Genomic DNA, 14,483 nt, shown 5'->3' on the forward strand with positions numbered 1-14,483 from the left:
TGTTGCAGATGTTGCTGTTGATGCTGTTGATGTTGCTGTTGTGTTCTTAAGTTTTGTTTTTGTGTGCGACGCCTAAGAGTCTACGTTGCAAAATGTTACTTTGCTTGGGTGCCTCGACAAAAAATGTAAATATTACAGAAATGTTATACGCTTTGTTATATTTGTAATCTACTAGCAGCGGTTGTTGTTGTTCTTTTTGCTGTAACTCTGTTCTTGTTTATTGTTGTTGCTTGCGGTTGTTGTTGTTGCTGTTGTTTTTATTGTTGCTGTTGTATTAGTTTTTAACTGTAGTTGTTGCTGTTGCATCGGCAACACTTGTTTAGTTTATTTGCATACCAATTTACATTTATGTTTGTCTTGTTTTGATTTTGACTTTTGATTTTGGATGCTTTTTCTTTTGTTCATTTACTACGTTTTTGCTTAGCTTGCAGCTATAAAAAGAAAGAAAGTAGAAGAAAACAAATGTACAACATGAGTTTGAAGGAGAATCGATAGAGAGTCGAGAACAAAGACGACGGTATAGAAAGGAGTTTTCTACAAAAAGTGCAATAATCACAAACGTTATAAACTAATGTGCAAAAGCAGCTAGGGTGCAATTGATCCACAGGAAAGTAGCCGAATATGATGTTTTATATAAATATTTTGTCTACCTTTTTTTAAAGGGCATTGCTACAGACTTTTTATTAAAATAAAGTTTAAATAATAAATTACCAGCCAATTTAATGTGGAAATTTTCATTTGGAAACCGCATTTGATTAGTGTAAATTACTCTTTTTCCAATGGTAGGCAAACACAAATTGAAATTAAATTTTTATTTTTCGTTCGGATTCAAATATTGCAAATTATTCGCAGTTCTGAAAACTACCAGCGAATTTGCGCCTGATAAGCCTAAATTGCATTTAAAATTCCAATAGACATAACCCCCCTTCCCTCAGCCCCAACGCGGTTAATCTAATCTAACTTCGTAGTTGGGCACTCCTGGTGCCAAATATTCAGCTGAATTTGAATTCTGGCTGCATGAAATGGCCGAAGGATTCAATTGTGCTCGGTGCGACCTGAATCCGGCCGCATAACCGGCGAACGGAAGAACAGAACGGCGGAAAGTACGGCAGTATGGGAGAATGGCTGTTGCATATTACATGAGGATGGCCCAGCGCCCAGCGGATATCCGGTGGCAGGACTGCTGGCCAGCCCCTTGGTACTCCACCCACATTCCGTATCCGCCCTGTGGTCCGCTACCCACATTCCGTATCCGCCCCGTGGCAAATTCAATTTGCTCCTTGTGCCCGACCACTTACCAAAGTGCAGCAGGTGTAATGTTAGATAGGGGTTAGCACCGCCACTCATATGCGGATGTTTATGTGGCCCGAGGACAACCGCATTTTCACCCAGTTTCTCATTTGGCCACATCTGGTCGGGCTTCCCTGGGACTCTTTTGTGGTCAGCGCCTGGGATTGTCCATCTTTGCTTTGTGGCCGACGTGAATTTTAATTTTAATTCAACATTTTCATTTGCTTTGTGCAAGAGAATTAGGACAAATTAGGCCAAGTTTGGTCAGTGGAAATTGCTTTCTGAATTTAATTAAACTATGTTAAACATTGCTGTTAAAGCAATTATTTGCACACATTTGTAGCATTTAAGTGAATTCTGGTTACACACGGATAAGCAATTATAATTCAATGACCATTTAGCATATCATTTTAAATGGATTTTAAAAAAATGTAAAATGTGTGTTTGAGGGAAAGCATTTAAGCATTTCATAAAAAAGGCAATTGATTTTATCTCTTGCTGCAAAAATGATTAACAAATTGATAACATAAAACTAAAGTGATGAATAAATAAAATACATTTTGTTTTCATAATGTAATGCAATAATTTAATATAAGACAATTGACAAAATAAATTTAAATAATATAATAATTGATTTAAGAAACTAATAACGCACCCGTTTCTTAATTATGTGTGTTTTCACCTGTTTGTTCTAAACATTTTGCCTAACAGTTCATGCCACATACTTTTAGAGAGGGCGAAAATCATTTGCAAATCATCCCAGATCACCTTGCCTGATTTTAGTCGCCAGGCACGTGCTTCCGCTGTCATTCCAGCTCACATTTGCTCTAGTTTGTTTAATTTTTAATGCAAACGAAATGAGAGACAGACGACACTGTTGCAACCCCTCGTTAGCATAATTGATCGGCAGGCACACACGTGCCTCCTGATGTCAGTCTGGTCAGTAGGTCAGACCAAAGCGACAGCCGAAGGATCTGGAATTAATTAACACGCATGATGACCCCGGTGAGCAGGAAGCCGAGGAATCAGTTTGGCAGGAGCTGGCACGGGAATAATTTGATTATGCCATGAGTTGGCCACTTGACAGTCAGTTCAGCACTTCCTTTCGCAGTCTTCCGACTGAAAACTGCCCACACGGAGAAAAAGGATTATTTTTAGCTGACTAAACCAAATAAATGTTTGCATACTTGAATGTTCATTATTCGAATGATTGATGAGTTTCTTTTTTCTTTCTAAACAAAAAGTTTTGAATTATCCTGTTTTTATTCACATATTTATGGTAAAGATGGCTTGAATTGAATATATATTCTTACCAAAGCAGTAACACGAGTAAAAGTAATTTGTTTAAGTTAAAAATATTCTGTAAAAACTGATTTAAAAAAAATATATATCTTCACAAAATTTAAATAATTTAGTGCAATCACTAAATTGTTCTGTAACATTTTTTAAAAACATGTTTTTTAATTACTTCTCTCTTTTTTTTTAATAGTTTGAGCTTTCTGTTGCATCCCTTATATAAGGATATTCTACTGGGTTTTTTCTCAGTGCAGGCATTGGGGCCGCACACTTACGCAATACAATTGGCAGCCAGCACGTTCCACACGCACACATTCAACGCTGATGCAACGTCGTGTGTACGTGAGTGCTTTACAAAAGTTGGCGAAAAGTGCAGCGCTGCGACCAAATAAGGATACTTGAAGCGACGAAAGGATGCTGGGATATGTGTGTGTGTGAAGTTCTCCACAAAAGCGGGATATAGTTTCTATAGCCGCTGCAGTTGCGTTTCAAACTGAGGCACTGTTTACACTTCTAACGACTAAAAGACGAGCAAGAAGTCTTCAAGCAGAAGCCCTGGAAAACTTTTGTAAATGTTTGCCCAGTCGAAAGTTTTTCATAAAACGGGTATTGGCTTTAATTTTCGCACACATAGGCAAAGCGCGATTGGCGAAGCCAAGTCACGATAATGATGCAACAAAGACAGTGCTGGGACCTTAGTTTTGGGAAAAAGAATAGAAGGCTCTTCTAAAGTTGCCCATCTTGAAACGTATTCTTAAAAGACGTCTGTATTACAGGTTAACTAAGTTAACAACTTTGAACTTGGCCAGACAACTTTTATGTTTCCAAAGCATTAAAACTTTATACATAAGTTGAACTTTATTACTTAATACCTAATTCACAATGAATTTAATTACCGAAATGGTTTCGTGTGTAAGCTTGTTTTAAATGACAGGTACATACACGGTCATCGGGAATTTTCAATTGTCTAATAAAACAGAAACTTTAAACGATATTTTCCCAGGGAACGACAAACACTGTCACTTTAACTGACCACAAATGTTCTCACCGTATCTGAAACTTTAGTACCACTTTTCCGAGCAACAATTGGTAAGGGAATGGAAATGTCTTTATTTTTTATGCAGGCAATTAAAAGCAGCACTCGATTGTGGGTACACATATAAACGTGTGTGGCAGCTTAAAGTCTGAATTGTTATTGTTGTTGCCCGGGCAACGTTTCGCGGTCGCCTTGGCAATCAACTACTGCGGACTGGGGGTAAAAACAGCAGGAGGAACTCCGGAGAATGGAGTACTTCGCCCAAAAGGGGTCACCATAAATTAGCAGTCCGAGCAGACAGTGGCTCCTGGCCAAATGCCGTTCCTCCTTCGGCATCTCCCTCGTTGTACAAATGACGCAATGCAAATGAAAAATAATGCGCGAACATTTGGCCACAGACGGAGTCGGATCTCGAGTGAAGGAGGACCAAGGATATTGCAAGAGGAGATGCCAATTTGCTCGCAGAGATGTTATTTTTTGAATGATTTTAGTACATTAGTTACCTTTAATAATTTATCTTCGATGAGTTAATGATTTAATTATCAATCAAATATTATTTTTCTTTAAAATTTGATAATCATTTTGATGGTATATCCAAAATAATTTATACATACAGTTGGGATAATATTAATTAGATGGGATACTCTTTTATAAAAACTTTTACAAACATTTTGTTGTTCGACATTTTTAGCAGAGCTTACAAAATTGTCTAAAGCTTATGTTACCTTATGTTATTTATTATCCTGCGTGTAAATTAATAACAAAGGCAGTTTTGCAATAAATTGCAGGCATCTCTAAAAAATCGTTTCCTGCTTTTTCGGGCGTCGAGTGAAAAAGTTTTTGTTTCCTTTGGAGGCGGCTCCTTGCACATTTGCCGGAGAGCAGAATAATCCGAGCTGCTCACGCAGCGGATCCGGATCCGGATACGGCATGGCCCACAGAAGTTTCTTGGCTTCTGGCAACGAGTGAACTGCAGGCAACTTATTTATTTAGTATTTCTGGCCGGGGCTGCTGTTCTCCGTTCCTTCGCCAAAAGTTGCCCCAACTAATTAAAACTAATCTTATGCAATTTCTAGCTAATTATGCACATAAATCACACCACGGGGATCGGAGCATCTGTTTTTCGTGGGCACACAAGGCGAAAAGTGCCGAAAAGGCGTTAAATTGAATAAGAGTGTTGATGGATTTCCCAGAAGAAAAGTTTGTGTGCTTAAAAGATCCCCGCCTCCATCTTATTAATAAACTATTTTCAAGGGGTCTATTGTAGAAAATAGAATTTCAATTAAATTCAAGGGTCAAGTTGTCCCCAGCCATTTAAAATTAAAAACCCCATCACAATTCAATGCACTTAAGGCCGAAAACATTTATATAATAACAGGGACAAACCACCACTTAGATATCCTTATTCCTGGCATTGTCATTAATTAATTCCTTGCCGCACAGAAATATAGTATGGCCAAAACCATTACCAGTTGGTGTGCGTTTGTCGACATTGGTTCGTGTGCGAGGGGCTCAAATGACACAGAAACCCAACTCTTCCGCTAAATTAATGGGCTGTCGGCCCAGAGAAAAACTAGATAAAGGCAGTTAATTTTGTTAAATGCCAACATGCAGCAAAACGCAAATGCGGACACACATGCTCCCTCAATTAATATGAAATTTCATGCATGGCCCCATAAACAGTGTTGGGGATCTGTGAAAGGTCAGCATTTAATTTATTCAAGTGGTTGCCGAGGTTGAAATGTGCGGGAGCATATAAAATCTCTCACTAATTGCAGGCTGCATTATTATTATTGCGATATAAGTATGTATGTATATGCCAGTTGGCTGGATTAGTTCTGGCAATTCCCAACTCACTCTGGCCCAGTTTTTCTGGTCGAGATTTGGCCAATTGCCCGTAGCTCTTTAGCTCCACTTTCACTGGCATAGTGTGTGCGGCCAACACGGCGTATGCGCGATTTGGAAAGCAAATGCATTCAAGGGCGCAGCCTGCCGGCAATCTGACACTTTTTCTCCCCTAGTTATTTATAACTTTCAGGGCGCCTGCTAGATTACATTTTCCCGGCGATTTTTCACTGACTGTCTGGTGGGGCTTGGAACCTCAAGGCCAAAGTCGTAAAGTTTGCCAAACTTTGCTTAACGAGAACATTTTTATGAGCGTCGAAAATGCATAAATTGAATACATATTGTTCGCTCTGCCGGAAGTCGTTTTTTTCTCTCCAGTTCTCGAGTGGAAACAAACCCAAAGCTGATAAGGAGCTCAAGACCCGGCGACGATTCCAAGCTCATTACAGTTCAAGGCAGTTCGGGCAGGTCAAGGTATGAACCACCATTCGAAAGCAAACTTTTTGTCCATCCCACACATTTTTTTTCTTGGCACAACTTTTGCCGGAAAATAGTTTTGTCAATACGGGCGGGGGATGATGAAAGGGGGAAGAGCGTGTGCCTGCGATGATGTCAAAGGCTTCTGCTATTCGGGTCAATCTAAAAAATTTATGGGGCAATCGTCAAGACATGCCAAGACAGCCTGGCAGCGGCATCATCATGTCAGCACCCACACTCATCCATATAAAAACTTGGGAGGTGTGGGCGTGGCTGTGTGACCCGCCCCTGGGGATGTCCTCCACGATTTTGTTGCTGGCACCTACTTGCCAGTGATGCCAGCGACCTATTTCAAAGTTGAACTAAAAAAGTTAAAGTTAATAGAAACATAACTGAAGAAGATTTGAATTCAAATAATTTTATGTACTTTAAACAAAGATTAAATGTTCCAAGCTATTTCCTATTCCTTTCTTATATATCTGTAGAAGTTTAGAATTTTATTAGTTTAATGTACTTAAAACAAAGATAAAATGTTCCAAGCAATTTCCTATTCCTTTCTTATATTCACTTCTCTTTATTTATTGTCTGAACTTTATATGCTGTATTAAAAAAAAGAGCTTTTACTTGTAAGGAAGTCCTTGAATTCTAGAAATTCTTTGTTATTGACTGTCGTTATTAAAAGAAAATATTAAAAACTGTATAGCCTTGCATAAAAAAATAAAATAACTTCTTTGGGAGTAAGGAATAATTGAAATAATTTATTGTTTCTATTGTGAGAAATTCCAAAAGTGACAGATCTGTCTGTAAACCCGGCATTTCTACTTTTCGCACCAGTTTTTTTTTCAATCTGGACGGGATTAGATGGTGGCCAACTGCTTTGCTTGCACTCCACAGCAAGTTACCAGGCGAGTTTTCGTTCAAGGCCAAACCGCTCAAAAATGTCAAATTTAATATAAATATTTCAGCCGGCAAATGATGCAGCAAAATTTTGTTTTCCCTGCTTGAGTTTTCCTCATTTTCATCGTAAGAAAATCGATGGCGGCAAGCAATTTCGCAGTTGACTTAGGACCCTAATCCCATGAAATATGAATTGTCCTGCGACCCCGACCACGCCAACACTCTGACCGACACGCCCACTCCTTTCAAGTAATTTTATACTTATAAGTATGTGGTCGGCCACTTAGCATTTTCAGTTTACTTTCCTAAAGGCCTTCCTTTCCAAATCATAAAAAAATACCTATCTAATTATTTATATTTTATAACTTAAAAACTGAAATTCCCTACCAAATGAAAATACTTTGGGCATTATTGTGTTTTCTGTTTAAGAAGTCCATAAAATCCCAGAAATAAAAAAACACGACTTAAATTCAAAGCGACATAACGCTGTGAAGTCCAGCGTATAAAAATTGCTCATACGCCATGTTGCCCTATTAATCCTAATTGGGTTTGACTTGAGTTACTTTGCTCCGTTTTTTTTCCATCGCAAATAGCTTTGAATATGAAAATGTTCGTGTACGTGTCCTATATGAATACGAATGGCTTACCATGTTTATTGAACGAGTGTAAACGCATTAATATTCATATTTCCCCGCTATGATACAAAAAAGAAAGCGTCCTTTTGCTCTATATGTGTGTATCCTCATGCAAATATATGTGTACGTACTTCATTTCGTATTCCAAACATTATTTCTTCACAGCAAATTTAACAATTTTCCATTCTAACCCATTCGAATGACAATTGTAGCAGATTTATTTATGAGATTACATGTTCAAATCCATTTATCCGGTTTGTTGTTTTGAGTTTATCTTTTGTTTTGCCAGTGTGAGTGGGTAAAGTATGGAACTTTATATGCTGTATTAAGACAGGATTTTGATCGGTCAAGGCAAAGACTTTTGTTTATGTATGAATTATTTAGCTGCTCCTAAAGAATTCGTTTAAGAAGAAAATACTTTGTTATCCCTAAATATCGATCTATTTACAAGCTGCAATTTCCTTTCTAACTTTCGCATGTCCGATGGCCGTAAAACAAATCAAAGTTGCAATTGAAAGTTTTCCGCTTGCCGTCGAGACAACAATTAAATGGCTCCATGGGCTGAATAAATTTGCATAATTTCTCAACTTGTTGAGGCGCGAGTCATAACTCGGAGTAAGTCATGTCCTGGCAGCTCACCCTGACATTTGCGTGCACTCGAATGCATTTCGAAAATTGCGAAATTCCCCGTCCAAAAAGGGGCAAGTCCAGCAGATGGGTTGTCCTTATGCGTGTGTCATTTCAGTGTTTTTATTTTCGTAGGTTTTCGTTTTCTGTTCGTCGTTTTGCACCAAATCAAGTGGAAACATCAGCGAAACGTTTGCATGTCCCAAGGGTCTATATATCCTCTATAAAGACTGTTGCGAGAGTGTGCGTGAGGACTGCATTGACGTCAAACTTTAATTATTTAATAGCCAGGAGTTGCGGTTTCCCAGGTAAAACAAATCGATGGACCTGTCCATATGAAAGAACTTAATTGAACTACCAAAGGGATTTCTGAGGTTTTTTCTGTTCCACAGAAAGTTCAATTTGTGCAGTTATTAATAATAACTTTTTTGTTTCATGTTTGAGTTTTCGTATTATACCATAAAATATAAATTCAGTATTAAAATGAATTAATTGATATTAAAAGCACTTTATTTTTATGTGTTATTAAAAATGTTAAAATCGCGGAATAAATTAATTTAAATTAATTAATAGTCCATTTATTCATTACGTCAGTAATTTAGTTTGATAATGGAAAATTTTATGAATATTTAAAACATGGACAAAAATATAGGGGCTTTAAAGATTATGTCATCACATTGACGTTCGCTGACATCTTGGCCATTATAAATATCAATTAGCCTCTGATGCAAACTATTTCATTTTAAATAACACCATTTGCATCAATTAGCTCATTCCGTACGAAAGCCAGGCGAAATTTAATTAAATATTTAAGCCATTGGCGTGGCAATTGTGCTTATTTGCCCGTCAACGGGGCGTATACGCGCTGAATATATATGCGCTTGTATATTTGTTATTTGGCTTCGATGCATTATTCAATATGTTCGGATCGCACAAGGGAAATGGTGCGAAGAGCGTGAAACACAAACTCGAGACAATCAATTGGCAGGCGGGCAGTACTTTCAATCAATTTCCAAAGCACTTGTAGCATTTAAGATAACCAACTGGCCAAATGTACGAGTGTTTGTTTGTCCCCAAGTGGGTGTGAATATCTGTGTGCGAGTGGCCGTCTGTTTGTATTTACGAGTCGAAAGTCAAATCAGGCCATTTATCAAGTCCTGGGAACCCTTGGTCGGCCAATATTGCCACGCAGGTCAGAAGTTGTTTGTGCTCATTTTTCAAGCGAACTGGCATACAAAAAGTTTCCCACTGCTATCCGCCAGCAAATATATATATATATATATGTATATCATATATTGAACTTCCAGCACTTGTTTTCCCAATTTTCCAAATGCGCATTTCAATTGAGCGTTGCCCGAAAGTTTCTTTTGGACTAAAATAACAAAAAACCATTTACACAAAAATAACATTTCAATGTTTGTGGGGAAGAAAAGAAAAAGTTTTTTTTGAGCTCTAGATTCCAAGAAAAAATCAGCTGAGTTTCGCCATAATAAAGTATGTTAGTAATGAGATGAGTTTGGTAAAAAAAGTGATCAGAACAATATTTGAATTTTTTACGCAGCTTGATTCTTAAAATATTTTAAAAGTTCAAAATGTTTGCACCTCATATATACCTTTTTTTGTTATTTTTTTTCCTTTTGTATTCAGAATTTCGATTTCATTCATTCTTAAACAATTTATTGTCTTTAAGAAATGAGATTTTTGTCCTTAATACGACCACACCCACGCCGCTGAGAGGCCATAATTTGATATGGCAAATTGCCATTCGTGTATACGTATATATTAACGTCTTTATCTTCGGCTGTTCTTGGTCCTTCACTCTCTGCTTTTTGCCGGAATTATTAATGCCACTTTGCCAACTTTGCATAATGAAAAGTTCAACATTGTTATTATCATCAGCGAGTGCTTTCAAATTAAGGCTAAAAATGTCGCATGTCTTGCCAAATTTTTAATACGTATACGTTCTAAGAACGTGTAGAAAAAGTCGCCTCAAAAAAAGTCAGGGAGAATAAAAGGAAGAGCGGCTGTATTTTGTTGACTTGGCCATGGCCTAAGTCACCACCCACCCAAAAAGCCCCCGCTGTCAGCAATTACAGGCCATGTTTTCGGTTCTTTGTTACTGTCTTACTGTTTTCATGTCATATAACAACGTTGTGCAATAAATCAAAAGTTGCCAGCATGAAACGATTGCTTATGCTGCCTATAGTTTGGTTCCCAAACATACACTTAGCCACGTTTAAACCAAATGATTTGTGGCTAATTTATTTATAGCGCCCATATAATGCCGAGGCAACACTTTGCCGAACAAAGTCAACTTATGACAGTGAACAATAAACACCAACAGCAAAGGGAAACACACTATAACTATAAAATATTGTGACGTGGCACTCGACTATGTGAAATGGAGCACAAGGCCAGCGAGTCAAACAATGGCTGACAAAGGAGGCCGAGACCGTCAACAAATAGTGCCAGCCCACAGTTCTCGGATCCCAGTTCTCCATTCTCCATTCTCAGTTCTTAGTTCTCAGTTTTCAGTGCTGTGTTCTCGGATATGGCGCCACAATGTGGGCCTCACACTCCGCCAGTCGTACAGCATTGCCGATGGCTACATGCGAGTATCCATATAAAGATTCCCTGCTATTTTTCCCCTGAGGTTTTCATCTTGCAGACCCACACACAATGCACAAAGTTGCAGTTGCACATGGGGAAAATGCTTGAAAAAAGTTCGGAAAGACAAAAAACGGTGCCAAGTTCAAAACTAATTACTAGAAATGTAACAAAGTTTGTAATGATACTTCCCTATTGGGTCTGCTTACGGATCTTATGAAATTATTGTCATGATTACAATATTTTTATATGATTCCCAATATATTTGAAAACATTAAGATGCCGCTTTTAATTATTTTGACTGTGTCAATTAAATACTTAAGAATTTCTTTTAAATATAAAAAGGTTAATAAAAAGTTTTTGTAAGCTGTTGAATAGCAGACAAATTAAAAATTATTTATAGTAGATGTTGTTTAGTGGTGTAGAGAAAATCCCATAATTTAAAATAATGATTTTCGCCAGTGTGGCGTATCTGAAGTCTTGGCTCGATGTCTAAGATGGCTTCCCACCTGGCTGGCTGGTTGCATTCAATCCATACCTCCCTGAGGAAAAAACACACAAGGCCGGGCAAGAGGACTCCCCTGACATGTTGGTCACATGTCAATCGCTTCGATTTTTTCCCTTTTTCCATGGAAAACATTCCGGCAGAAGTGGATGGAGCAGGATGAAGGTGGCGATGCGACATCCCCGCCAGATTGACATTGCTTGTTCCCTGAATAGATCGATGTGCAGGTGTGAGTGGATTGCATTGTTGTCCTTGCACCTGCTCTGAATTCCCCGCTGTCGTGCGATTTGGAAATGTTCATTGTGCAGATTCGCAATCAAAGTTATCACCATTCGATGAACATATCTCTGACACGGGTTTACCTTCCGGCAATCGAATAGCAACATTTATGGGCACTGCTCAAATGATTGCTATGCCTGGGTTAATATTTGAATGCATACATCATTCTGTGTGCACATTTCACTCGAATCCAGCTCATGTGTCAGCCGAGCTTGGAATCCGTCGCAAACTATGCAAATTAACACGCTTGTCAACGTTTGCACTCAGCTGTTTGAGATACGCTTCAAAGGACTGCAGCACTAATTAATTCTGAGCCAAAGAACTGGATAATGGGTAGCTTACGCTTTGATAGCTCTTTGCTGGTGCTGTGATTCAGGTTTTATTATAATTGGTTGACAAGCTCATAACAAAATCTCTATGCATTCATTTGGGAAATTAGTTTTAGTTTTAATTTGGTTATCTCAACATAGCAGTTGTAAAATGACGGTAATAAAACTAACAAATTAAATCTTAGGCATTTTGAAATACTCCCAGTCTCAGATTGGTATCTAAAATTGGTAATTGAGTTGACTAATGGTTTATTAATTAAGAAAGTAATTTAATAAGAAATTATAAATTAATTAGAACTAAATTCATCTAAACTTAAAATGTGTCAGAAATTAGAAGATTGTTTGTTTGGGTAATTTTCCATTCAACACACCAAAAAAGCTTGGTAATTTTCCAAAGATATGTTTTCTACATTTTGAGTCTGAAACCTTGTACGTTTGCTGTAATAAATGTAACTCATCTGAATACATATTTTTCCGTACTTTGTAAGGAAATTACAAATTTAATGAACATTTTCCATTACACTTTCAGGGCATTGACCACATCGGTGTGTCCCCACTCCGCCGTTTTCCTTGTTCTATTAAGAGCTTGTCGCTTGGCTGGAGGAAAATGCATGCATTTGACGCGTTTGCTTAGCTGATTGCGGTCCTTGTGCCCTGCGGCGTGGAAAGGAGAAGGATCTGGTGGGGCACACCACGCGTACCCATATCTCTTGGCCACACGCACGGCGGAACAGTCCGGGGGACAGACGACATGGCTCAACAAAAAGCGAATTATATTTTCATATTAAACGACGTATGAGTAATCCCTCGCTCAGGGGAGAGAAGGACATGCAGGACATGGAAATGCCATCGTCAGAGGCTCTCCGCCCCCACCACGACACTCTCATTTATTTATAGAGTTTTCTAGAGTCGAGCGCTAATGTCGTTTCCATCGCTTGCAGATTGACAAAAAGCGGAAAAAAACAAATAGAAATCGAGATGTTTGGGAAATCGTTTAAATATTCATGCTAAAGAGAAAAACATTCTAACACTCACTTATTCAATTTATAAAGCACTCAAGCAAGTACTAGGAATAAATATTGAAATGCAAGGATTGCAATTTAATTAAAAATTATAGACCTAAGCTCGGCAGAGAGAAATTCGCCACCGTATTTGTAAGGAAATAAAGATAAGTTAAATTACGATGCTTCCCTTATTTCGTTACAACCTTTTAGAGTTACTACGCCGATAAAATATATATTCAGAATTACTCCATCGAAAGCATTTTATAAATCAAAGGGTCTTAAGTCCTTTTTAAAAATGTAATATCTTAATAATTCAAATGTTAAGTTAAAATTCAAATGAATGAAAACCCTAACTAAATTCGAACTATAAATATTAAATTAAATCGTTCTTTGTTCAATGGGAAATCGATGATTTATTAAATAATAATAAATGCACTCAAGCCTCTACTAAAATTCAATAAAAAACATGCACTTCAATTCAGCATTCCTCAATTAAGCTCAAGTGTGCAAAATTGTATCTGAGTGGTGAACATGAACTGGATTTTGAAAGGAAATGTAGGGATATGCACGAACGTATGGCTTTATTTTGGTGAGTAGGCAGCACACAGACAATGCAAGGCACTTAGTTAAAGGAGAGTGTGTGGTATTTAAACTTTAATTGGGTACTTATGAGGAAATGCGGAATGTGGATGTGGGAGGACACTTACGTAAAACGGCACAAGGACCTGCTACCTGCAGCTAATTAGCCCAGGCGGACAAAAGCAATGCACGATGTTTGGACAGTCGATGATTCAGGACTCAGGACACTGATTGGCATGCATTTTGGCTTACAGACACCAATGCAAACACAAACACAGGCACAGACACAGGCACGAATACAGGCGACATAATGGTGTGCGTGTTTGTGTGCGGACTCAAGCACACAAGCACAAATGGCGGTTCGCGTAGACAAACATGACGTAAACCCAAAAAAGTATGCTACAAACTTGGTTCGCCTTTCGCTTACGATTTGGACTCTTATTATGGCTGTTCATTGGTGTCCTTTCTTATAAGCTTTTTGGTATATTTATTTTTGATTACAATTTCGCTGGCCGTCGATTCCCTTCCTTTCTCTGCAATGGAAACATCAAAGGACAAACATTTTAATTGGCGTCAAACGTTTGTACGAGGGCGTAAGCGCCGTAGGCGTGTCACTCCGACTCGGCGGCGACATCAAGGACATTAAGCCAAGTCAACTAACAACACTAACAACAAAGTGTGTCACATAAAACAAAGAAATAATGGTTCAATAATAATCAAATATAGTAATAAACTTCACGGGATTACACAACACTGCTGCTTTGCCCATTGACTTGGCTAAATTCAAGCGAAAACAACACTAACACTTTCTAGCATTGGCTATAATATTGAGGAATTTGTTGTTGGTACCACTTTAAACGCTCTTCACTCGCCCAGTGTCCTTTCGATCCGAACTCGCGACTATAGTGCACGAAAGCCGAGGACGGACTGAAGGAACTCCGCCAAAGGACTCGCTGTTCGAGCCCCCTTTCGGTTTCATTCGGCTTTTCGAGTGAGTTCCGTTTGGATTCGGCTATTTGAGTGCGTTTCGGTATTAACATGACTGCCTTTATGGATGAATTGTTGCTTTGCCTTCCT

General features: G+C 38.3%; 1 long non-coding RNA gene across 2 annotated transcripts; it reads right to left on the reverse strand.

The window, feature by feature from the left end:
* Positions 1 to 380: 380 nt before the first annotated feature.
* LOC108045546 lies at positions 381 to 14,326 on the reverse strand. Of its 2 annotated transcripts, none has more exons than XR_001769348.2 (3): positions 14,256 to 14,326; positions 13,535 to 13,939; positions 381 to 431 (listed from the first exon to the last, which is right to left on the reverse strand). It is a non-coding gene; the product is annotated as an uncharacterized LOC108045546 (long non-coding RNA). The 2 variants fall into 2 exon arrangements; XR_001769349.2 differs by having other exon boundaries at positions 14,211 to 14,322.
* Between the last annotated feature and the right edge of the window lie 157 nt (positions 14,327 to 14,483).

This window comes from Drosophila rhopaloa, unplaced genomic scaffold (assembly GCF_018152115.1).
Source record: "Drosophila rhopaloa isolate 14029-0021.01 unplaced genomic scaffold, ASM1815211v1 contig_167, whole genome shotgun sequence".
Classification (NCBI taxonomy): Eukaryota; Metazoa; Arthropoda; class Insecta; order Diptera; family Drosophilidae; genus Drosophila; species Drosophila rhopaloa.